This window comes from Ranitomeya variabilis, chromosome 3 (assembly GCF_051348905.1).
Source record: "Ranitomeya variabilis isolate aRanVar5 chromosome 3, aRanVar5.hap1, whole genome shotgun sequence".
Classification (NCBI taxonomy): domain Eukaryota; kingdom Metazoa; phylum Chordata; class Amphibia; order Anura; family Dendrobatidae; genus Ranitomeya; species Ranitomeya variabilis.
In genome coordinates this window covers 334,910,616-334,936,952 of record NC_135234.1, presented here as the reverse complement: position 1 = coordinate 334,936,952, position 26,337 = coordinate 334,910,616, and positions in this window count along the sequence as shown.

Below are 26,337 nucleotides of genomic sequence, written 5' to 3'. Positions count from 1 at the left end.
AGGGAGGGAAGTGTGTGGGTGGAAACTGTGTTTGTCTGTGTGCTGGGGTCTGCGTGTATGTGTGTGCGGGTCTGTGTGTGTCTCTGTGTGTGTGTGTGTGTGTGTGTGTCCCTGTGTGTGCGTGTCTGTGTAAGCAGCCATTGTCTGATGGGACTACTGCTCCCATCTGACTATGAATGCTCACAGTGACAGCATTGCTGATGATGGGAAAGTAGTCCCATCAGACAATGCATGCGTTCAGTAGTAAAAAAAAAAAAAATACAGAACATACAGCAGACATACAGGACATGCATTACAGACAGTACATACAACACATAACATACAGTACATACTCACCATCACCAATCACCTAGTTCCTAAAGCCCTCGATCTCCTGTAATAATGACATAATAAACCAACCTATACTTACCTTTCTGCCGTAGTCCAGTTAATAACGAGTGTCCCATGACGATCTCCCGTGTAGAACAGTGACATCGGGCGGTGTTAGTGCTCTACAGGGCCTTCGCGATGAACTGACAGGCGGAGGTAATCCTCCGCGATGTATCCCTCCGCCGCTGCTGGGAGAGAGGTCACCCAAGTTCATTCTCTCACCGTGAACGCTGTGTGCGAAAATTCCCATGCAGCATTGCATAAGGTGAGCCTGAACTCCGGTAACCTCTTCAGTGATGCACTGCAGGAGCCATTATCTCCTGTCAGTGCATTGTGGGAGGCCCTGTAGAGCACCCAATGTCATTGTTCTATAGGGGAGATCATCGCGGGACACTCGTTATTAATTGTACTGCGTCAGAACAGGGAGTATATTATTGGTTTAGTATTTTAATTTTTTGCAGGTGATCGATGGCTTCGGGGAATTAGGCATGGTCGTAAGTATGGTGAAATCAAGAATATTAAAATACTTTTTTCTGTCTGTGTCTTTATTTAACTCTTTCACTACTATAGGATTAGTAATGGATAGGTGTCTTATTGACGCCTCTCCATTACTAACGAGGTTTAATGTCACCTTACAATCAAAGGTGACATTAACCCCTTATTACCCCATATGCCACCACTACAGGGCAGTGGGAAGAGAGAGGCTAAGTGCCAGAATTGGTGCATCTTACAGTTGCGACATTTCTGGGGCGGCTGGGAGCTGGTATTTGTAGCCGGGGGGTCCAATATCCATGGCCCCTGTCACAATAATATAAACATGCCATATTATGAGCATAGTTCTAGAAGGTTCCATGGCACACACACTAGCTGTGGGCTCTCTGACCCTCTTCACTCTGCCTGTTGGCTCTGTGAAATTCTAAACCCCTCATCCCCCCTCCAACCTGATACCAGCTATAACTGGTACAGCAACTTTCAGACCACATGGGTCTTCTTTGTTCTTGAAAAGTCACGGATAATGGCACCGATCAGGGATAGAGATATAAAAGTTACATATTCCGGATGTCCACCGAGAGATCTATAACTCACTGAAATCGCTACGATCTAAACCCAACAAATGCAAGGAACGGATTTCTCCGTAAGGGGGTCATATATCCACTGCATGTTTATACTTAAATGAACCTCCATATCGTGGTGAGCATAATGATAACTTTGTCTTTCTACTACGAGGTTTCTGCGCTGAGATATGTGTAGAGATGTTTTTTTCATATCTTCAAGAGTATTCAGCCACCCAGTGAGGTCACCACAGGGGGAGTACCTTGGTTTTGGGCACAAGTATATGATAGTGAGACTTCATTTTGCAGTAGCTTTTGTCCAGGAGGCTAGCTGCAAGACACATCTGTAATGCATCTTGATGTATCGCCGCTCCCCCGCACCGCATGGTCTGCTATGAAATGATATGAAAGAACTGTAAGTCTATTTTCTTCCTTTAGTCCCTTTTTATTTGTAATCATTCTGTACATATATAATTGTCTCATTTTATAATATCTTGTTCCACTTTTGTAAACACTGCCTACCTTTTGGAGTAAAATATATAAAATTACTAGCTTCATTTCTCCTTACTCTATAACGTACTGTCACGTCCTTTGAAGAAAATTACACTACTAATTGGGTTGGCTCCTGACCCATTATTGATTTAGGAATAGGGACTGGTGGCAGAGGACCGTACTGAGCTTGTTGGTTAAAGCTGGCAGCAACAGAGCGGGGTTTATAAGTGTATTGCTCGGCTGCAGCTGGGAATAATTATATCATCTTCGCTGCAGTGTGTGCCCAATAGCCAATACATAGCAGGCAGCTTTTCTGGCGACTAATTATCCTAGGTGCAGTTCCCTGACTGACCTGAGGATAAGGGGGCGCCAGAGAGCTGCAAGTTCCACACTGGAACTGGGAAGTGGGATATAGATAAATCCCCTTCAGAAAAGATCCGGGGCAGCCAAACTACCCCGGTTCATGACATCTTGGTATGAGCAGTGGAGATGATAAAAATATCCTCCCTGTGATTCGTGACAGCCCCTCTCCAAGTTATGAATATTAGCCCGCAGCTGTCTGCATAGCCTTTCTGGCTATTAATTATAGGGGACCTCACGTCATTTTTTTGGGGGGTCCCTCTATTTTAATAGCCAGTAAAGGCTAATTATACCGCTGCTGATATTCATAGCCTGGAAGCTCCATGGGTATTGCCCCCTTCCCAAACTAGAAATATCATCCCTCAGCCATCGGCTTTCCCTCTCTGGTGCAGAAAATTGCGCGGGAGCGCACGCCTTTTTTTTAAAAATTAGAGATATTGCGTGCAGATTTTGTGTTTGTGTGTGTGTGTCTTTCTTTAACTATTTATGTACCATTTTATTAAGTTCATTGCTAAACATCGGCATTGGTATTATCTATCTATTATCGATCTATGTATTATCTATCTATTATCTATTATCTATCTATTATCTGTCTATCTATTATCTATCATCTATCTGTCTGTCTATATCTGTCTATCTATCTGTCTATGTCTGTCTGTTTGTCTGTCTGTGTGTGTAAACCTTATTCTTCAATAGAGTATGTAAAATAAGGCTACATTCACACATCAGGTTTTTGGCACCTTGCCGATTCCGGCGTCGCGTCGCAGAGCCGGATCTGGAATAATTTGTGAAAACCATATGGAACGGATCCATTCCATACGGTTGGCATCCGTTTCTTCTGTTTTTTTTCATCCGGTTTTTGACAGGTCCAGTTTTTAAAAATGCCCCTGGAGGCTCCAAAATGCGATTGGCCCCCTCAATACTATATATACAGTGTTCCTACAGCCCATCAGTGACAGGTTGGAGAGGAGCAAGTGTTTTGAGAGCAAGATGGATGTCGTTATTGTGAATATTCTGAAGATCAACGTGGATTTCACTGTGGAGGCAAATCCCTTGAAAACAATTGTTCTGGAGAAGGAACAAGCGAGACAACGCATGATGCGTTTGCGCCGACGGCGTTAGTGGATCCACCCCATCACTGCACAGAGAATGACACGTGGGGTGTTTTCTACACTGTACATGGAGCTACGAGGAGAAACAGAGAAATTTTTCTCATATGTATGGATGATAGTGGAGAACTTCGATCTATTGGTGGAACGAATTGGACAACTCATCCAAAGGAGTGATACGTATTGCCGATTCTCCATTTCACCGGCGGAAAGTCTGATAGTCACTCTTCGGTAAGCCATTTTTATTGTTTCTCATCCTGTAAAGCACACTTTTATGTTGTTGCTGGTAATTATTTTTTTGAATACTTTTTAGTGATCTTTTTTATCATATCTCCTACTGTTTAATGCTGCCTTAAAACTGTAATGTTATTGCTGGTATTTTGTAATAATGTTTCCCTTGCTTTTATTCACAGATTCCTTGCAACTGGAGAATCCCTTTCGTTACTCTATTTCCAGTTCAGATTAGGATTTCCACCCTCTCCGGAATTGTCAAGCACACCTGTGGGACTCTTTGCACGGTGAATTTATACCACATTCCACAATGGAGAGTTGGTTGGAAGTAGCCGAGAAATTCCAGCAAATGTGTCAGTTTCCCAATTGCGTGGGCGCAGTGGACGGGAAACATATCCGCATCGTGAAACCGACCAACTATAAAAAATACTTCTCCATTGTGCTGATGGCCATCGCCGATGCAGAGTACAAATTTATAGCGGTGGATATTGGGGCTTGGGGCGTATGGCCGCTCCAATGATTCCCAAGTTTTCAAACTGTCTGCAATGGGGCATCATCTGTATGGAAACACCTTCCAATTCCCCCCCCCAAGACCACTGCCTCAAACCTCTGGGCCCCCAATGCCTTTTGCTTGTGATGGGGATGAAACTTTCCAGCTGTCTGAACGCATGCTGAAACCTTACTCCAGTAGTGGATTAACGCAAACTAAAATAATTTTTAACTACCACCTCACACGAGCATGGAGAATGGTGGAGTGCGCTTTTGGGATTTTGACCGCCAAATGGAGAGTTCTATTGACAGCTATAAACTTGAAGACTGACACTGTTGACGAGGTGGTGAAAGTATGTTTTCCTGCACAATTATGTGATATGCAAGGAACATATTTTCATTGAAAACCACTCAGAAGAAACCACCTTGGCTGATTATAACAACATTACGTATAGAAGTTCTGTGTCAGTTTCCCGAATGAGGGACCAATTCGCAGAATACTTTATCTCACCTGAAGGAAGAGTAGACTGGCAGGATGAGAGAGTGTGAACAATTTTTCTTGGACCTTGATAACCATATTTTACCTTATGGTACCCAAGTTGTGTACTTGTTTGTGTTGCCCCCAAAGTATTTAACCTTTAACCTTATATAACCAAAGTTGTGTACCTGTTTGGGTTGTACCCAAAGTATTTTACCTTCTTTTACCCAAGTTATGTACCTGTTTGGGTTGTACCCAAAGTATTTTACCTTCTTTTACCCAAGTTATGTACCTGTTTGGGTTGTACCCAAAGTATTTTACCTTCTTTTACCCAAGCTATGTACCTGTTTGGGTTGTACCCAAAGTATTTTACCTTCTTTTACCCAAGTTGTGTACTTGTTTGAAGTGTTTAACCTCTAACCACGTTCTTAAATGTATTACTATACCTTATAAATAAAATACAAATTTTGTGTTACCAAAACAGTTTTATTAAACAAATTTTCTTAACAAAAATAACTTTTATAAGTTAGCATAATTTGGGGTGGAGAATGGAGATATTGCTGGAGGGGCTGTCAGATTGGGACACTTCGACAGTGGGAGTGTTGAGAGAGGAATGTGGTGGTGGTGGTGAAGGATCAGTAGGTAGCGGTGAAGGGGTGGAGAAAGAAAGTGAACGGGTGGACAGGAAACTGGGAGTTGGATTTGGGATTTGAAATGATGGAGGGGTGTAGTTGATGGATTGGGAGGCAGAAGAGGTGATGGGTGGAGAAGAGGGTTGGGATAGTGACATGATGACAAGATGGGTGAAGGAGACTGGTGGTAGTGGGCAGGGAGAGGAGGCACGGAAGATGTTGTTGGGAACTGGTATGGGGCGGGATGTTGGTACAGGTCAGGATGCTGGGACTGGGCACGAGCAGGATGTTGGTAGGGGTCAGGATGCTGGGACAGGGCACAGGCAGGATGCTGATACGGGGCAGGATGCTGGTATGGAGCAGGATGCTGGTAGTGGCTGGAGTGAGGGACAGTGGCTGGAAGGGGGCAGGTGCAGGAGGGGGGGCAGGTGTAGTGACTTGAGAAGTTACAAGCGCTAGAGTAGACTGGCACGATTGCATTACTTGCATCTACTGATCAGGAGATAGCTTATCCATGCGCTCGAGTACCGACCGGAAAAAAGTGCGGTTCGGTGATTGACTTGCTACTGAATGCATCTGTAGCAGAAGTGTATGCAACTTGAGAATGCTTTTATTTACCAAATTGAAACCTGCAACCATTTGCTCGGACAAAACTTTGAGACAGTTCTGGAAGGATGCTGTTGTGAATTCCGCTCTTGGGCTCCCTCCGGTGGTTGTAAGTGGCACTTTTGTGAGTTCTGCTCTTGGGCTCCCTCCGGTGGTTTTAAGTGGTACTGCTGCTCCTTGGATTCAGTAGTCAGCAGCTGCTTCCACTGATTGTCTTTCTGGCTCGGCTATTTAGCCTGGTTCTATCCTTCAGCCTGTGCCAGTTGTCAATGGTTCCTGGTTGGATTCACATCTCTGCTTGGATTTCCCTGATATTCTTACCAGTTCAGCAAAGATAAGTCCTTGCTTTGTTCTTTTGCAGTCCACTTGTTGTGGACTTAATCTTTCTGCACTTTCTATGTTTTTTCTAGTCCAGCTTGTCAGTATGGATTTATTCAGTTAAGCTATAAGCTCTGGGAAGCTGATTTACCCTCCACACCTTTAGTCAGGTGTGGAGATTTTTGTAAACTCTGTGGTGGATTTTTCTAGTTTTTAATACTGACCGCACAGTATTCTGTCCTGTTCTATCTATCTAGCTAGACTGGCCTCCTTTGCTACATCCTGGTTTCATTCTGCGTATGTCATTTCCCTCTCCACTCACAGTCAATATTTGTGGGGGGCTGTCCTATCCTTTGGGGATTTTCTCTGAGGCATAATAGCTTTCCTGTTTCTATCTTTAGGGGTAGTTAGTCCTCCGGCTGTGACGAGGTGTCTGGGGAGTGACAGGAACATCCCACGGCTACTTCTAGTGTTGTGTTAAGCTCAGGAACTGCGGTCAGGACAGGTACACCTCCTCCAGAGCACGTCCCATGTTGCTCCTAAACCACCAGCTCATAACAGTACAACTGGCCACAAATGAATTAAATGCATCTCAAAAGAAGGAAAAGGAAGTTCTGAGCCATTTTTTTTCTGCAGTCTGTTTTGTCTTTTTTTTCCTCTTAATCTCTGGGTGGTTCAGGATTTTGGCGCTGGCATGGATGTTCAGGGTTTGTTTTCTCGTGTGGATCAACTTGCTGCAAGAGTACAGAGTATCCAAGATTATGTTGTCCAGACTCCGGCTTTAGAGCCTAGAATTCCAACCCCTGATTTGTTTTTTGGGGACAGATCCAAGTTTTTGAACTTTAAAAATAACTGCAAATTGTTTTTTCCCTTGAAACCCCGTTCCTCTGGTGATTCCATTCAGCAGGTTAAAATTGTCATCTCTCTGCTGCGTGGTGACCTTCAGGACTGGGCATTCTCCCTTGAATCAGGGGATCCGGCATTGCTTAATGTAGACGCATTTTTTCAAGCGCTCGGATTATTGTATAACGAACCTAATTCTGTGGATCATGCAGAAAAGACCTTGTTGGCCCTGTGTCAGGGTCAGGAAGTGGCAGAAGTATACTGCCAGAAATTTAGAAAATGGTCTGTGCTCACTAAATGGAATGATGAGGCTCTGGCAGCAATTTTCAGAAAGGGTCTTTCTGAAGCCCTTAAAGATGTTATGGTGGGGTTCCCCACGCCTGCTGGTTTGAGCGAATCTATGTCTCTAGCCATTCAGATTGATCGGCGCCTGCGCGAGCGCAAAGTTGTGCACCATATGGCCGTATCCTCTGAGCAGAGTCCTGAGCCTATGCAATGTGATAGGATTTTGACTAGAGCAGGACGGCAGGGATTCAGACGCCAGAATAGGCTGTGTTTTTACTGTGGTGATTCTGCTCATGTTATTTCTGACTGCCCTAAGCGTACTAAGAGGGTCGCTAGGTCTGTTACCATCAGTACTGTACAGCCTAAATTTCTCTTATCTGTGACCTTGATTTGCTCATTATCGTCCTTTTCTGTCATGGCATTTGTGGATTCAGGCACTGCCCTGAACTTGATGGACTTGGAATTCGCCAGGCGCTGTGGTTTTTCCTTGCAGCCTTTGCAGAGCCCTATTCCTTTGAGGGGCATTGATGGTACACCGTTGGCCAAGGATAAACCTCAGTATTGGACTCAGCTGACCATCCATGTGCATGGCTCCAGCACATCAGGAAGATTGCCGTTTTCTGGTGTTGCATAATTTGCATGATGTTGTTGTACTGGGTTTTCCATGGTTACAGGGACATAATCCAGTGCTGGATTGGAAATCTATGTCTGTGACTAGTTGGGGTTGTCAAGGGGTACATAGTGACGTTCCTTTGATGTCAATTTCCTCTTCCCCCTCTTCTGAAGTTCTTGAGTTTTTGTCGGATTTCCAGGATGTATTTGATGAGCCCAAGTCCAGTTCCCTTCCTCCACATAGGGACTGTGATTGTGCTATTAACTTGATTCCTGGCTGTAAGTTCCCTAAGGGCCGACTTTTCAATCTGTCTGTGCCAAAGCATGCCGCCATGCGGAGTTATGTTAAGGAGTCTTTGGAGAAGGGGCATATTCGGCCGTCTTCCTCACCATTGGGAGCGGGATTCTTTTTTGTTGCCAAGAAGGATGGCTCCTTGAGACCCTGTATTGATTATCGCCTTCTTAATAAGATCACGGTCAAATTCCAATACCCTTTACCTTTGCTTTCTGATTTGTTTGCTCGGATCAAGGGGGCTAGTTGGTTTACTAAGATTGACCTTCGAGGGGCATATAATCTTGTTCGTATTAAACAGGGTGATGAATGGAAAACTGCATTTAATACGCCCGAAGGCCATTTTGAATACCTTGTGATGCCTTTCGGGCTCTCTAATGCTCCTTCTGTATTTCAGTCCTTCATGCATGATATTTTCCGCAATTATCTTGATAAATTCATGATTGTATATTTGAATGATATTTTGATTTTTTCCGATGATTGGGAGTCTCATGTGAAGCAGGTCAGGATGGTATTCCAGATCCTTCGTGATAATGCTTTATTTGTGAAGGGGTCTAAGTGCCTATTTGGAGTTTAGAAGGTCTCTTTTTTGGGTTTTATTTTTTCTCCCTCGTCTATAGAAATGGATCCTGTTAAGGTCCAAGCCATTCATGACTGGATTCAACCCACATCTGTGAAGAGTCTTCAGAAATTTTTGGGCTTTGCTAATTTTTATCGCCGTTTCATTGCCAACTTTTCCAGTGTGGTTAAGCCCCTGACCGATTTGACGAAGAAAGGCGCTGATGTGACGAATTGGTCCTCTGCGGCTGTTGAGGCCTTTCAGGAGCTTAAACGCCAATTTACTTCTGCCCCTGTGTTGCGTCAGCCGGATGTTTCTCTTCCTTTTCAGGTTGAGGTTGACGCTTCTGAGATTGGGGCAAGGGCCGTTTTGTCTCAGAGGAGTTCTGATGGTTCTTTGATGAAACCGTGTGCCTTTTTTTTCCAGAAAGTTTTCACCTGCGGAGCGCAATTATGATGTCGGCAATCGGGAGTTGTTGGCCATGAAGTGGGCATTTGAGGAGTGGCGACATTGGCTTGAGGGAGCCAAGCACCGCGTTGTGGTCTTGACCGATCATAAGAATCTGATTTACCTCGAGTCGGCCAAGCGGCTGAACCCTAGACAGGCTCGATGGTCCCTGTTTTTCTCCCGTTTTGATTTTGTGGTCTCGTATCTTCCGGGATCTAAGAATGTTTAGGCTGATGCCCTCTCTAGGAGTTTTTTGCCTGATTCTCCTGGAGTCCTTGAGCCGGTTGGCATTCTTAAGGAAGGGGTGATTCTTTCTGCCATCTCCCCTGATTTACGGCGGGTGCTTCAGGAATTTCAGGCTGATAAACCTGACCGCTGTCCTGTGGGGAAGCTGTTTGTTCCTGATAGATGGACAAGTAAGGTAATTTCTGAGGTTCACTGTTCGGTGTTGGCTGGTCATCCTGGTATTTTTGGTACCAGAGATTTGGTTGCTAGGTCCTTTTGGTGGCCTTCCTTGTCGCAGGATGTGCGTTCTTTTGTGCAGTCCTGTGGGACTTGTGCCTGGGCCAAGCCTTGCTGTTCCCGCGCTAGTGGGTTGCTTTTGCCTTTACCGGTCCCTGAGAGGCCCTGGACGCATATTTCCATGGATTTTATTTCGGATCTTCCGGTTTCCCAGAAGATGTCTGTTATCTGGGTGGTTTGTGACCGGTTCTCTAAAATGGTCCATTTGGTACCTTTGCCTAAATTGCCTTCCTCCTCTGATTTGGTTCCATTGTTTTTTCAGCATGTGGTTCGTTTGCATGGCATTCTGGAGAATATTGTGTCTGACAGAGGTTCCCAGTTTGTTTCTAGGTTTTGGCGGGCCTTTTGTGCTAGGATGGACATTGATTTGTCTTTTTCTTCGGCGTTTCATCCTCAGACAAATGGCCAAACTGAGCGAACTAATCAGACCTTGGAAACCTATTTGAGATGCTTTGTGTCTGCTGACCAGGATGATTGGGTGGCTTTCTTGCCGTTGGCCAAGTTTACCCTTAATAATCGGGCTAGTTCGGCTACTTTGGTTTCGCCTTTCTTATGTAATTTTGGTTTTCATCCTCGTTTTTCTTCGGGGCAGGTTGAGCCTTCTGATTGTCCTGGTGTGGATTCTGTAATGGACAGGTTACAGCAGATTTGGACTCATGTGGTAGACAATTTGACGTTGTCTCAGGAAAAGGCTCAACGTTTTGCTAACCGCCGTCGGTGTGTTGGTCCCCGGCTTCGGGTGGGGGATTTAGTCTGGTTATCTTCTCGTCATGTTCCTATGAAGGTTTCTTCCCCTAAGTTCAAGCCTCGGTTTATTGGTCCTTATAAGATTTCTGAGATTATCAATCCGGTATCTTTTCGTTTGGCCCTTCCAGCCTCTTTTGCCATCCATAATGTTTTCCATAGATCTTTGTTGCGGAGATATGTGGTGCCCGTTGTTCCCTCTGTTGATCCTCCTGCCCCGGTGTTGGTTGATGGGGAGTTGGAATATGTGGTGGAGAAAATTTTGGATTCTCGTTTTTCGAGGTGGAGGCTTCAGTATCTTGTCAAGTGGAAGGGTTATGGCCAGGAGGATAATTCTTGGGTTGTTGCCTCCGATGTCCATGCCGCCGATTTGGTTCGTGCTTTTCACTTGGCTCGTCCTGATCGGCCTGGGGGCTCTGGTGAGGGTTCGGTGACCCCTCCTCAAGGGGGGGTACTGTTGTGAATTCAGCTCTTGGGCTCCCTCCGGTGGTTGTAAGTGGCACTTTTGTGAGTTCTGCTCTTGGGCTCCCTCCGGTGGTTTTAAGTGGTACTGCTGCTCCTTGGATTTAGTAGTCAGCAGCTGCTTCCACTGATTGTCTTTCTGGCTCGGCTATTTAGCCTGGTTCTATCCTTCAGCCTGTGCCAGTTGTCAATGGTTCCTGGTTGGATTCACATCTCTGCTTGGATTTCCCTGATATTCTGACCAGTTCAGCAAAGATAAGTCCTGCTTTGTTCTTTTGCAGTCCACTTGTTGTGGACTTAATCTTTCTGCACTTTCTATGTTTTTTCTAGTCCAGCTTGTCAGTATGGATTTATTCAGTTAAGCTATAAGCTCTGGGAAGCTGATTTACCCTCCACACCTTTAGTCAGGTGTGGAGATTTTTGTAAACTGTTCTATCTATCTAGCTAGACTGGCCTCCTTTGCTACATCCTGGTTACATTCTGCGTATGTCATTTCCCTCTCCACTCACAGTCAATATTTGTGGGGGGCTGTCCTATCCTTTGTGGATTTTCTCTGAGGCAAGATAGCTTTCCTGTTTCTATCGTTAGGGGTAGTTAGTCCTCCGGCTGTGACGAGGTGTCTAGGGAGTGACAGGAACATCCCACGGCTACTTCTAGTGTTGTGTTAAGCTCAGGAACTGCGGTCAGTACAGGTACCACCTCCTCCAGAGCACGTCCCATGTTGCTCCTAAACCACCAGGTCATAACAGGATGCATTCAGGTGCAAGAACTCGGGCGCATAGCTCTGTACCTGACCCCTCTGGCGCTGCCGCCCTGAAGCCACAGGTGTACTAGAGGTGGCAGCATCAGAGGGTGGGGTAAGGGAAAAACTATATCCTCACCAGCAGATTCATGCAATGTAGCATGGATGACCAGGATGCTCCAGTGCTGGTGGATGGGATCGAGGGATCAGATGTGAAGGAAGGCTGGGAAGGTGCAGAGGGGCCGGGACTGTCAAAATGTCCCACGGTGGCGGACTCCTGAGGGATCGCCACAGAAGGGTTTAACTCTGCTGCAGGCTCCCCAGTGCTGCCAATGGTGCTGAGGAACAAAGAGAAAAGAAAATATAATTAATATACTGATATTGCATGGCCCTGGCTGAAACAGCAAAAGAGGGTTAGACATGTAAAACATTGGTTATTAAATGTGGTGGATAATATTTACCTTCGGCTCACCATCGTTGACCTGAGGAACAACAGAGCTTAGGCATATTTATATCTGCTCCTGCGTCCTCCAGATCCACTCAGGGCCTGCATCTCTTTGTTGAACTCCTTCTTGAAGCAATCCCTGATCGACCGCCACCGCTTGACAATCCTCTCACCTGTAAAAAAAGGAGAAACACAAATTGGTTAGTATACAACACTTTAAATCCATCAACACAACTGAACTGTGTATACTTACGTGCTTGATTCTGAGCCCGAACATCGAGGTCCTCCCAGAGTTGTCTACCAGCTGTTCGCAGACTTGCTCCCAGAGCTGACGGGTCACAATGACATCAGCGTGGCGGCGGTCAGCCATGTTCCACAGCGGCTCCCTCTCTCGGATCAGATTGATGAGGAGGTTAATATTTAGTCCAACCTCCTCACCGTCCGAGTCAGGAACACGCTGTGAAGCCTGTTAAAAAAGAAGAAAAAAACCAACAATAAGTTCAAATAAAAAAGAAATAAGGAGATACTTACACGATGACAGCCGCCCGCACTCTCACGCCGACGACTCTGGGAGCCGCTCGGAGGACCTCTGGATCGAGCACCAGAATCAGAAGACTATAAAAAAAAAAAATTATGTGCTTATGTATTGGCTTTTTATGTGTTGATGTGATGTGACAGTGTGATGTCTATAATGATCATTTTGTATGTTGTGTGATGTCTATAATGATCAGTTTGTATGTGTTGTGTGCAGTATTCTTTCGGTAAGGATCTTTTGTTTGTATGTGTTGGGTGTAGTGTGAGGTTGTGGTTCCACGATGCATGCAAGACACTTACCAATTGCGATCCCACTCCAGGTCTCTCTCCACCCCTTCGGTCTTCTTCTGGAAGCACCTCTTCTGCTGCAGCTTCCTACAAAAATTAGAGATTGATAAATAGATTAATTATTAAAATATATATATACATATAAAAAAAAGATATATGACAGATAGATAAATATGGGCTAGATAGATAGACAGACAGACAGACAGACAGACAGACAGACATTCAGACTGGGCCAAAAAAAACTTATCTCTAAAAACAGAAATTTTATTTACCTCACTGCGCTGCCGATGTTCAGGAGGGCTCCCAGAAGAAGACATGGTTGATAGCTGGCTGATATGCTCTGTGGCAGGCTAGGCTCTCGGCTCTCTGGCTGGCAGGCTAGGCTCTCTGGCTGGCAGGCTCTTGGCAGGCAGGCTAGGCTTTCTGGCTGGAAGGTTCTTGGCTCTCTGGCTGGCAGGCTCTTGGCAGGCAGGCTAGGCTCTTGACTCTCTGCTGGCAGGCAGGCAGGCTAGGCTCTCTGCTGGCAGGCTCTTGTTAGGCAGGCTAGGTTCTCTGCTGGCAGGCTCTTGGCTCTCTGGCTAGCAGGCTCTTGGCAGGCTGGCTGTCAGGCTCATGGCAGACAGGCAGGCTAGGCTCTCTGGCTGCAGGCTCTTGGCTCTCTGCTGGCAGGCTCTTTGCAGGCAGGCAGGCTAGGCTCTCTGCTGGCTGGCTCTTGGCTCTCTGGCTAGCAGGCTCTTGGCTGTCTGGCTGGCAGGCTCTTGGCAGGCAGGCAGGCTAGGCTCTCTGGCTGGCAAGCTCTTGTCAGCCAGGGTAGGCTCTCTGGCTGGCAGGCTCTTGGCTCTCTGGCTGGCAGGCTCTTGGCTCACTGGCTGGCAGGTTCTTGATAGGCAGGCAGGCTTGGCTCTCTGGTTGGCAGGCTCTTGGCTCTCTGGCTGGCAGGCTCTTGGCAGGCTCTTGGCTCTCTGCTGGCAGGCTCTTGGCTCTCTGGCTGGCAGGCTCTTGGCAGGCAGGCAGGCTAGGCTCTCTGGCTGGCAGGCTCTTGGCAGGCAGGCTCTTGGCTCTCTTGCTGGCAGGTTCTCAATGGATGGTAATGAGTGAGGGCCTCACTGGTATTGTTATACAGTTATATGAAAAAGTTTGGGCACCCCTATTAATCTTAAGCTTAATGTTTTATAAAAATTGTTTTTTTTTTTTGCAACAGCTATTTCAGTTTCATATATCTAATAACTGTTGGACACAGTAATGTTTCTGCCTTGAAATGAGGTTTATTGTACTAACAGAAAATGTGCAATCTGCATTCAAACAAAATTTGACAGGTGCAGAAGTATGGGCACCTCACCAGAAAAGTGACATTAATATTTAGTAGATCCTCCTTTTGCAAAAATAACAGCCTCTAGTCGCTTCCTGTAGCTTTTAATGAGTTCCTGGATCCTGGATGAAGGTATTTTTGACCATTCCTCTTTACAAAACAATTCCAGTTCAGTTAAGTTTGATGGTCGCCGAGCATGGACAGCCCTCTTCAAATGATCCCACAGATGTTCAATGATATTCAGGTCTGGGGACTGGGATGGTCATTCCAGAACAGTGTAATTGTTCCTCTGCATGAATGCCTGAGTAGATTTGGAGCGGTGTTTTGGATCATTGTCTTGCTGAAAGATCCATCCCCTGCGTAACTTCAACTTTGTCACTGAATCATGAACATTATTGTCAAGAATCTGCTGATACTGAGAGGAATCCATGAGTCCCTCAACTTTAACAAGATTCCCGGTGCCGGCATTGGCCACACAGCCCCAAAGCATGATGGAACCTCCACCAAAGTTTACTGTGGGTAGCAAGTGTTTTTCTTGGAATGCTATGTTTTTTTGCCGCCACGCATAACGCCTTTTTGTATGACCAAACAACTCAATCTTGGTTTCATCAGTCCACAGGACCTTCTTCCAAAAAGAAATTGGCTCCTCCAAATGTGCTTTTGCATACCTCAGCCGACTCTGTTTGTGGCGTGCTTGCAGAAACGGCTTCTTTCGCATCGCTCTCCCATACAGCTTCTCCTTGTGCAAAGTGCGTTGTATAGTTGACCGATGCACAGTGACACCATCTGCAGCAAGTTGATGCTGCAGCTCTCTGGAGGTGGTCTGAGGATTGTCCTTGACTGATCTCACCATTCTTCTCTGCCTTTCTAATGTTTTTCTTGGCCTGCCACTTCTGGCCTTAACAAGAACTGTACCTGTGTTCTTCCATTTCCTTACTATGTTCCTCACAGTGGAAATTGACAGGTTAAATCTCTGAGACAGCTTTTTGTATCCTTCCCCTGAACAACTATGTTGAATAATCTTTGTTTTCAGATCATGTGACAGTTGTTTTGAGGAGCCCATGATGCCACTCTTCAGAGGAGAGTCAAACAGGAGAACAACTTGCAAGTGGCCACTTTAAGTAGCTTTTCTCATGATTGCATACACCTGGCTATGAAGTTCAACGCTCAATGAGGTTACAAAACCAAAAAAGTGCTTTAGTAAGTCAGTAAAAAGTAGGTAGGAGTATTTAAAACAAGAAAATGATAAGGGTGCCCATACTTATGCACCTGTCAAATTTTGTTTGAATGCAGATTGCACATTTTCTGTTAGTACAATAAACCTCATTTCAAGGCAGAAACATTACTGTGTCCAACAGTTATTAGATATATGAAACTGAAATAGCTGTTACAAAAAAAACAATTTTTATAAAACATTAAGCTTAAGATTGATGTGAATACTTTTCTGCCCAATGATGACAGAAGTATTCTAGGAGTGATACCTTTATTGGCTAACCAGAAAATAATATGTTTGCAAGCTCTGAAAGCTTGCAAATATATTATTTTCTGGTTAGCCAATAAAGGTATCACTCCTAGAATACTTCTGTCATCATTGGGCAGAAAAGTATTCACATCGATTTTTCTGGCTAACACGGTACCACAATACAATTTGTTATTGTACATCATGATTAAGCTTAAGATTAATAGGGGTGCCCAAACTTTTTCATATAACTGTATATGTGTCCTGGGGCAGGCCAATATGTTCTGAGCATGCTCAGATTGAAAAACCGGATCAGGTCACCGGATCCAGCTTTTTCCGGATCCAGCACATTCCGGTGTCCACAGACATCCATTGTAGCAAAAAGCCGGAAAGGCCGGATCCGGCCTTTCTGGCTTTTTCACCGCAGACAAAAAACGTTACTGTAGACGCTTTTTCCAGACGCCGGTATTTAAATTTTCGCCGGATCCGGAAAAAACAGGAAGGACCGTTGGGCCATGCGGCGCAATCTGGCGCTAATACAAGTCAATGGGGAAAAACCGGTTCCGGTTTTTAATTTCGCCGGTTCCGTTTTTTCTAAAAAATAGCCGTAATGGGCTGGAATGAAAAAACCTGATGTGTGAAAGTAGCCTTAGAGGTTGGACAAAGAAATGACATCACAATTCTTTTTTTTTTTTGTTAAATAATAGATCTTTATTTAGGTTACAAAAACGCATACAAATCCGCATGAAAATCCGCATAAAAAACACATCAAATACGCACAGATTTGTACCTGCGTTTTCTGCTAAGAGATGCAGAATCTGCAGAGAAAATTCCACAGGCAAATCTGCAATTTGTGCAGACCCTTTTCACACATCACTGTGTCCAGTATGTGTAGTGACAGTTTTGACACATACAGGAGACTCTTGGGTATGTGCACACGTTGCAGATCTGTCTGTGGAATTTTCTGTTCAGATTCTGCATCTCTTGGCAGAAAACACAGGTACAAATCTGTGCGTATTTGATGTGTTTTTTATGCGGATTTTCATGCGTTTTTTTTTTTGCGGATTTGTATGCGTTTTTTTAAGCTAAATAAAGATCTATTATTTAACAAAAAAAAAAAGAATTGTGATGTCATTTCTTGTGCAAACTCTTCATTTACATACTCTATTGAAGAATAGTGTTTACACACACAGAAAGATAGATCTATAGATAGATGATTTATGGATAGATCAATAGATAGATCTACTGTATATATAGATACATGATAGATAGATAATGGATAGATACTGTATACCGATAGATATATCTATAGATAGATAGATAATACCAAGCCCGATGTTTAGTAATAAGCATAATAAAATTGGACATAAAGAGTTAAATAAAGATGCACACACACACACAAATCTGCCTTAGGCCGGGGTCATACTTTCGAGAAACTCGCACCTCAATACCCGACACTGCCGACGGCACTCGGGATCGGAGCGCTCAGCTGCATAGAAATACATACAGCCGCACGCTCCGCTCCCGAGAGCCGGCGACAGTGCTGGTTATTGATGCGAGAGACTCGTGCAGGTTTCTCACAAGTGTGACCCCGGCCTTAAACGCAATTTCTGCTTAATTTATAAAAAAATTGAAAAAAAAATGTGGTGGGCTCCCGCACAATTTTCTGGGAAAGAGAGGGAAAGACAGCGACTGGGGGGCTGATGTTTATAGCCTTGGAAGGGGTTAATACCCATGGATCTTCCCAGGCTATGAATATCAGCCTGCAGCTGTATATTTAGCCTTTACTATTAAAAAAGGGGGACCCCCACCAAAAAAACAAAAAAAAAACGACGTGGGGTCCCCCTATAATAGCCAGAAAAGGCTATGCAGACATCTGTAGGCTGATATTCATAGCCTAGGAAGGGGCCATGGATACATACACCAGCTCACAGCCGCCCCAGAAATGGCGCATCTGTAAGATGCGCCAATTCCGGCACTTAGCCTCTTTCTTCCCACTGCCCTGTAGCGGTGGCATATGGGGTAATAGTGGGTTAATGTCACCTTTGTATTGTAAGGTGACATCAAGCCTGCTTAGTAATGGAGAGGTGTCAATAAGATACCTATCCATTACTAATCCTATAGTTCTTAATGGGTTAAATAAACACACAGCAAGAATAAAGTATGTTAATGAAATAAAACACTACACAGTTTTGCCACCTTTATTGTTCTGCCAATCCATGCGACGCCCTCAATCTCCTGTAAAAAATAAAAAACCAACACAAATACTCCCTGGTCCGATGCAGTCCATTTAATAACGAGTGTCCCATGACGATCTCCCCTATAGAGCAGTCACATCAGGAGATGTGACCGCTCTACAGAGCCTCCAGTGACACACTGACAGGAGACAATGGCCCCCGCAGTGTTACCAATGAGGGTTCAATGGGCTCTCACTTTACGGCACTGCTACAATGGTGCCGCAAGTGACAGTATGAACTCTGCTGAACTCGGCAGAGGGATACAGTGCAGAGGATTACCTCCTCCTGTCATTGTATTACCGGAACCCCTGGAGAGCCGTCACATCTTCCAATGTGACAGCTCTCCATGGGAGATCATTGTGGGACACTCGTTAAATGGATTACATCGGATCCGGGAGTATACTATCGGTTTATTATTTTTATTTTTTTTTACAGGTGATTGAGGGCTTTTGGGACTAGGTGATTGGTGAGTATATACTGTATGTTGCATGTACTGTACTGTATGTGTATATGTGTTGTTTGTTTTGACACAGTAGCCGGATGATGGGCTACAGTTGTCACTGTAGCAGGCATAGCGGATGGGACTAGTAGTCCTATCGGACGATGCCTGCCTGCACACAGCCTCGCACACACAAACACAGCCCCGCACACACAGACACACACGCAGGCACCCGTAGACCCACGCTCACACATCCACAGACACACACAGATACACACAAACACACACACACACACGCACATCTTCTCCGCACATAGTCTCCGCCCACACGCATAGCCTCTGCCCACACACTCTTTCTTCTCCCTATCTGCAGTGTTTCTCGCACCCAACTCTGCAGCGAAACCACAGATCTTTTTAAACCTGCGGTTTTGCCATGGATTTCAGTGAATCAATGGAAGTCAATGGGTGCAGAAACGCTGCAGATCCGCAAAAAGAATTGACATGCTGCGGAAAAAAAATGCTGCTATTCCGCACGGATTTTTCTGCAGCATGTACACAACAATTCTCAATTTCCCATTGACTATCATTGCTTGTGCACTACACTGCGGATTTGATGTAATTCCGCGTGCCCAAAAACGCTGTTGAAACGCATCAAAATCAGCAAAATGTGTGCACATAGCCTTATACATGTAGACCCATTCAAATGAATGTTTCTGTACACGTCAGTGTGTTTCCACGGACCGTGTGTCTGTGGTCAAAATACTCTGACATGTCCGTTTTTTAACAGCAGCCCGGGTCGCAAGATGTCCCACACACGTGTACACTGATGACACACGGATGACATCCGTGTGTCATAAGTGTGACACGTATCAGTACCTGGGAAGCAGCGGTACTGTTAGCGCTGTTCCCCGGCGCCGGGTGCTGAAGACAGCTCTCATCATTCACCCCCGCTACACCTGCGATCAGGGCTAGCAGGGGAGAATGTTGAGAGTTATTTTCAACTGATAACAGTGAGGGCAGGCTGCGGCTGATGGTACTACTGCTTCCATCAGACTACACCTGCTGCAGCTAATAACAGTGAGAGCAGGTAGCGGCTGGTGGGAGTATTCATCAGCCTCTGCCTGCACTATAAATAAATTAAAAAAAAGCATGGGTTCCCCTGTATTTTTGATAACCAGCCAGTCAAAACTGACAGCTGAGGGCTGCAACCCTCAGCTGTGATATACAGACAATGTTAAAAAACATATAGGGAGAATGAGAAACCATACGTAAAAGAATGAAAAACAGGGGGACACCTTTGAAGTAAGAGGCTGCCGTCACACTAACCGTATTTGGTCAGTATTTTACATCAGTATTTGTAAGCCAAAACCAGGACGTAGGAAAAGAGGTGCAGAATTTTCTGCACAAAATCCGCATCTTCTGGCAGAATCCGCAGCCGCGGATTTTGTGCGGTTTTTATGCGGAATTGCTGCGGATTTTGTGCGGATATTCTGCGGATTTTGGCACTGCGGATTTTTTACATGGAGGAGTGCAGAAACGCTGCAGATCCGCTCATAAGAAGTGACATGCACTTCTTTGAAATCTGCAGTAACTCCGCACTGATTTTTCCGCACCGTCTGCACAGCTATTTTTTTTCCCATTAAATAACATTATACTGTACATCACAGTGCGGATCCGCAGCGTTTCTGCAAGGAAAAATCCGCTGCGGATCTGCAGCAAATCCGCATCGTGTGCACATAGCCTTAGAGGAAAAGTATAGTAGAAACATATGCACCACTTCTGCATTTATCACCCACTCCTGGTTTTGGCTTACAAATACTGATGTAAAATACTGACCAAATACTGAATGTGTGACGGCAGCCTAAGGGTATGTGCACACGTTGCGGATTCGTGTGTGGATTTTTCCTCGCAGATTCTGAAAAATCCGCAAGTAAAACACCGCTTTTCCATGCGGAATTTTCTGCAGCATGTGCACTGTGGATTTGGTTTTCCATAGGTTTACATGGTATTGTACAACTCATGGAAAACTGCTGCAGCATCAAATCCGCTGCGGATCTGCAGCCAAATCCGCAACATGTGCACAGACCATTAGGCTTCTTTCACACTTCTGTCGGCAGGCGGCCGTCAGAATGCGTCGTATCGATGTCTTAAAAATATGAGAGAGAGTGAGAGAGATTCCCCTGACTACAAAATCCTTCCAGGCATGCTCAGAATACAAAAACGGGATACGTCGCTGGATTCCTGTTTTTTTTGTAAGGCTAAGTTCACATTAGCGTATCTGTGCGCAGCGTATCATCGGCATGCGCAAACGCATGCCAAAACGCATACTTACGCTGCTTTTTATGTCAGCATCAGCTGATGCATCTCACAAAAAACTCTATGTGTGCATGCGTTTGTATTCGTTTTTGCCTGCGTTTGCGTTGTTTATGCGCATGTGTTCAATATTTCCAGGAGGGTGAGTCTCAATGGGAGTGTTTCAATCGGTTTCTGGACATGCGCAGTGAAAGGTACGCAAGTGCATTGAACACTTTCGTATGCATGTCTTTGCGTACCAATGCGTTCCCTTCCCATAGACAGTAATGCTTTGTTTATATGCACTCATCAGCATGCGCATGCCTGCGCATATTTGACGTGACAAAAAATGCAACATGTTGCCATCGGAGGGCGCTGCGAAACAACGCATACGGACGCATCCGCAGGTGAAAATATGGCCACACAATGCTCCATACTGTAGAATGGCACACATCATGCTCCATACTGTATAATGGCCACACATGATGCTCCATACTGTATAATGACCACACATGATGCTCCATACTGTATATTGGCTGCACATGATAGTTCGTACCGTATAATGGCCACACATAGCTACTCCTACACATGTGGCTGCGCTCCGTACACACGCGCTCCGCTCCATACACCTCGTACACACGCGGCTCCGCTCCGTACACCTCGTACACATTTAGCTCCGCTCCATACACCTCATACACACACGACTCCGCTCCGTACACCTCATACACACGGCTCCGCTCCGTACACCTCATACACACGGCTCCGCTCCGTACACCTTATACACACACGGCTTCGCTCCATACACCTCATACACATTCAGCTCCGCTCCATACACCTTTTGCCTTTTGAAAAGATTTTTTATAATTTTTTCTATTTTTTCTCTGGTGCCCCCTTAGGGTCGGCGCCCTAGGCGGCCGCCTAGTTCGCCTTTACGTTCGGGCCGGCCCTGCATATCTGAAGCTGAAGCAGTGCATTTTACAATAGTATTGATCTGGTGAAGATGCCTTCAGGAGGCCATCTGTTCCTCCAGCATATTATACAGTGCACCGATCTGGAGAAGACTCCTTCAGTAGGACATCTATTCCTCCAGCATATTGTACAGTGCACTGATCCAGGGAAGACGCCTTCAGGAGGCCATCTATTCCTCCAGCATATTGTGCAGTGCACTGATCGGGGGAAGACGCCTTCAGGAGGCCATCTGTTCCTCCAGCATATTGTGCAGTGCACTGATCCAGGGAAGACACCTTCAAGAGGCCATCTGTTCCTCCAGTATATTATACAGTGCACAGATTTGGGGATGACGCCTTCAGGAGGCTATCTGTTCCTCCACCATATTGTGCAGTGCACTGATCCAGGGAAGACACCTTCAGGAGGGTATCTGTTCCTCCAGTATATTATACAGTGCACGGATTTGGGGATGGCGCCTTCAGGAGGCTATCTGTTCCTCCAGTATATTATACAGTGCACAGATCCGGGGATGACGCCTTCAGGAGGCCATCTGTTCCTCTAGCATATTATGCAGTGCACTGATCCGGGGACGATGCCTTCAGGAGGACATCTGTTCCTCCAGCATATTATGCAGTGCACTGATGCGGGGAAGACACCTTCAGGAGGACATCTGTTCCTCCAGCATATTGTGCAGGGCACTGATCCAGGGAAAACGCCTTGAGGAGGACATCTGTTCCTCCAGCATACTGTGCACTGCACTGATCCGGGGAAGACGCCTTCAGGAGGCCATCTGTTCCTCTAGCATATTATGCAGTGCACTGATCCGGGGACGATGCCTTCAGGAGGACATCTGTTCCTCTAGCATATTATGCAGTGCACTGTTCCGGGGACGATGCCTTCAGGAGGACATCTGTTCCTCCAGCATATTGTGCAGGACACTGATCCGGGGAAGATGCCATCAGGAGGCCATCCGTTCCTCCAGCATACTGTGCACTGCACTGAGCCGGGGAGGACGCCTTAAGGACATCTGTTCCTCCAGCATACTGTGCACTGCACTGATTATTATACATTTTTATAGCGCCATTTATTCCATGGCGCTTTACATGTGAACGGATCAAATATAGACAAGTACAATAAACATGAGTAAAACAAGGCACACACAAGTACAGGAGGAGAGCGGACCCTGCCCGCGAGGGCTCATAGTCTACAGGGGATGGGTGAGGATACACTAGGAGAGGGCAGAATTGGTCATGTGGCGGTTCAGCAGACAGAGGATCGCTGCAGATTGTAGGCTTGTCAGGAGAGGTGGGTCTTCATGTTCCTTTTGAAGGTTTCCTTGGTAGGCGAGAGCCTGATGTATTGGGGTAGAGAGTTCCCAGACTATGGGGGAAGCACGGGAGAAGTCTTGTATGCAGTTGTGGGAGGAAGAGATGAGGGAGGAGTAGAGAAGGAGATCATGAGAGGATTGAAGGTTGCGTGTAGGTAGGTACCGGGAGACCATGTCACAGATGTTTGGAGGAGACAGGTTGTGAATGGCTTTGTATGTCATTGTTAGGGCTTGTTTCCACTTGCGAGAAATACGTCCGTGTCTCGCATGTAAAAACCAAGCTGTGGCACCAGCACTCCAGAGCGGAGCGTGCGGCTGCATAGGAACACATGGAGCTGCACGCTCCGCTCCAAAGTGCCGGCGCCACAGCTTGGTTTCCACATGCGAGACACAGACGTGTTTCTCGCAAGTGGAAAGGGGCCCTTAATGTTTTGAACTGTAGACTCTGGGCAATAGGAAGCCAGTGAAACGCTTGGCAGAGAGGTGAGGCTGGGAAATAATGGGTAATTGCGGTAATCGAGTCGGGAGATGATAAGGGCTTGCACTAGCGTTTTTGTGGTTTCATGGTCAAGGAATGCACGGATGCGGGAAATGTTTTGAGTTGGAAATGGCAGGAGGAGGCAAGGGCTTGGATATGTGGCTTGAAAGAGAGGGCAGAGTCAAGGATCACCCCGAGGCACCAAGTGTGCGGGACTGGGGAAAGTGAGCAGCCATTGACATTGATGGATAGGTCGGGTGGAGGGGTAGAGCGAGGCTGGGGAAAGATGATGAATTCTGTTTTGTCCATGTTCAGTTTTAGAAAGCGAGCAGAAAAGAAAGATGAAATAGCGGACAGACATTGTGGGATTTTGGTCAGTAAGGAAGTGAGGTCAGGTCCAGATAGTTAGATCTGCGTGTCATCAGCGTAGAGATGATACTGCAAACCATGGGATTCTATGAGCTGTCCCAAGCCTAAGGTGTAGATGGAGAAGAGAAGGGGCCCTAGAACTGAGCCTTGGGGAACACCGACAGACAGGGAGGGTTAGATATGATGAGATCCAGGATAGGAACAAGTCTGTGATGCCAAGAGATGAAAGAATCTGTAACAGGAGGGAATGTTATACAGTGTCAAAGGCAGAAGACAGGTCCAGGAGGAGGAGGACCGCGTAGGGTCGCTTGCTCTTGGAGGTTAGTAGGTCATTGGTCACTTCAGTTAGGGCAGTTTCAGTTGAGTGATGGGGTCGGAAGCCAGATTGTTACCGGTCAAAGAGGGAGCAAGAGGAGAGGTGGGAGGACAGTTCAAGATGGACATGCTGTTCCAGTAGTTTTGAGGCATAAGGGAGAAGGGATATCAGGCGATAGCTGAACACAGAGGATGGGTCGAGGGAGGGTTTTATGAGGATAGGTGTGATTGATGCATGTTTGAAGTATGAGAGGAAGACACCATTTGTAAGTGAGAGGTTGAAGAGTTGTGTTAGGGTTGGGATGAAGACTTTGGCGTGGTTAGGGATGAGGTGGGACGGGAGCGGGTCAAGCGTACAAGTGGTGACATGTGATCTTGACAGAAGGGTGGAGATCTGATCGTCTGTCATGGTGGAGAAGCTGGCTTTGGAAGAAAAGGGCTGAGAAGTCAAGAGGAGGGGCATTGGGGGCTGCCGGACAAAGCTTTGTCTGATGTTATCTATCTTCTGCTTAAAGAAAGAGGCAAAGTCTTCAGCAGAAATGAGAGGAGAGGGAGGAGGTACTGGGGGGATGGAGGAGACAATTGAAAGTGTTGAAGAGCTATTTAAGGTTGTGAGTCAGGGAGGATATGAAAGATGAGAAGTAGGTTTGTTTTGCAGCAGTGAGAGTGGACTTAAAGCTGGTGAGGGACTGCTTGTATGCAATAAAGTGCTCAGCAGAGCGAGATCTCTTCCATCTCTGCTCAGCGACCCTGAAAGCCCGTCTCAGTTCTTTGGTCAGGCTGGTCAGCCAAGGCTGCCTGTTGATTGTACGAGTTTTGCTATGCGTGAGGGGGCGGCCGAATCAAGCGTAGCTGTTATTGTGGTGTTATAAAAAGTGTCAGCAGCATCTGTGTCATGAAGGGAAGCTATGTCTGTAAGAGGGAGACTGATCCAGGGGAAGACGCCTTCAGGAGGCCATCTATTCCTCCAGCATATTGTGCAGTGAGCTGATCAGGGGAAGACGCCTTCAGGAGACCATCCATTCCTCCAGCATATTATGCAGTGCACTGATCCGGGGAAGCCGTCTTGAGGAGGCCATCTGTTCCTCCAGCATACTGTGCACTGCACTGATCCGGGGAACACTCCTTCAGGAGGCCATCTGTTCCTCCAGCATACTGTGCACTGCACTGATCCGGGGAACACTCCTTCAGGAGGCCATCTGTTCCTCCAGCATACTGTGCACTGCACTGATCCGGGGAACACTCCTTCAGGAGGCCATCTGTTCCTCCAGCATACTGTGCACTGCACTGATCCGGGGAAGATGCCTTGAGGAGGCCATCTGTTCCTCCAGCATACTGTGCACTGCACTGATCCAGGGAAGACGCCTTGAGGAGGCCATCTGTTCCTCCAGCATACTGTGTACTGCACTGATCCAGGGAAGACGCCTTGAGGAGGCCATCTGTTCCTCCAGCATACTGTGCACTGCACTGATCCAGGGAAGACGCCTTGAGGAGGCCATCTGTTCCTCCAGCATACTGTGCACTGCACTGATCCGGGGAAGATGCCTTGAGGAGGCCATCTGTTCCTCCAGCATACTGTGCACTGCACTGATCCAGGGAAGACTCCTTGAGGAGGCCATCTGTTCCTCCAGCATACTGTGCACTGCACTGATCCAGGGAAGACGCCTTGAGGAGGCCATCTGTTGACCTACTAACAGCTAAATCTAATGGTCACTATTCCATGCTAATTCTCTTGGATCTCTCCGCAGCATTCGACACTGTGGATCATCAGCTCCTCCTCACTATGCTCCGCTCCATCGGCCTCAAGGACACCGTTCTCTCTTGGTTCTCCTCCTATCTCTCTGGCCGATCCTTCACTGTTTGTTTTGCTGGTTCCTCCTCCTCTCACCTTCCCCTTACTGTTGGGGTTCCTCAAGGATCAGTCCTAGGCCCCCTCCTCTTCTCTTTGTATACTGCCCCTATTGGACAAACAATCAGTAGATTTGGTTTCCAGTACCATCTCTATGCTGACGACACCCAATTATATACCTCTTCTCCTGTTATCACGCCGACCTTTTTAGAAAACACCAGTGATTGTCTTACCGCTGTCTCTAACATCATGTCCTCCCTCTATCTGAAACTGAACCTGTCAAAAACTGAACTCCTCGTGTTCTCTCCCTCTACAAACCTACCTTTGCCCGACATTGCCATCTCTGTGTGCGGTTCCACCATTACTCCAAAGCAACATGCCCGCTGCCTTGGAGTCATCCTTGA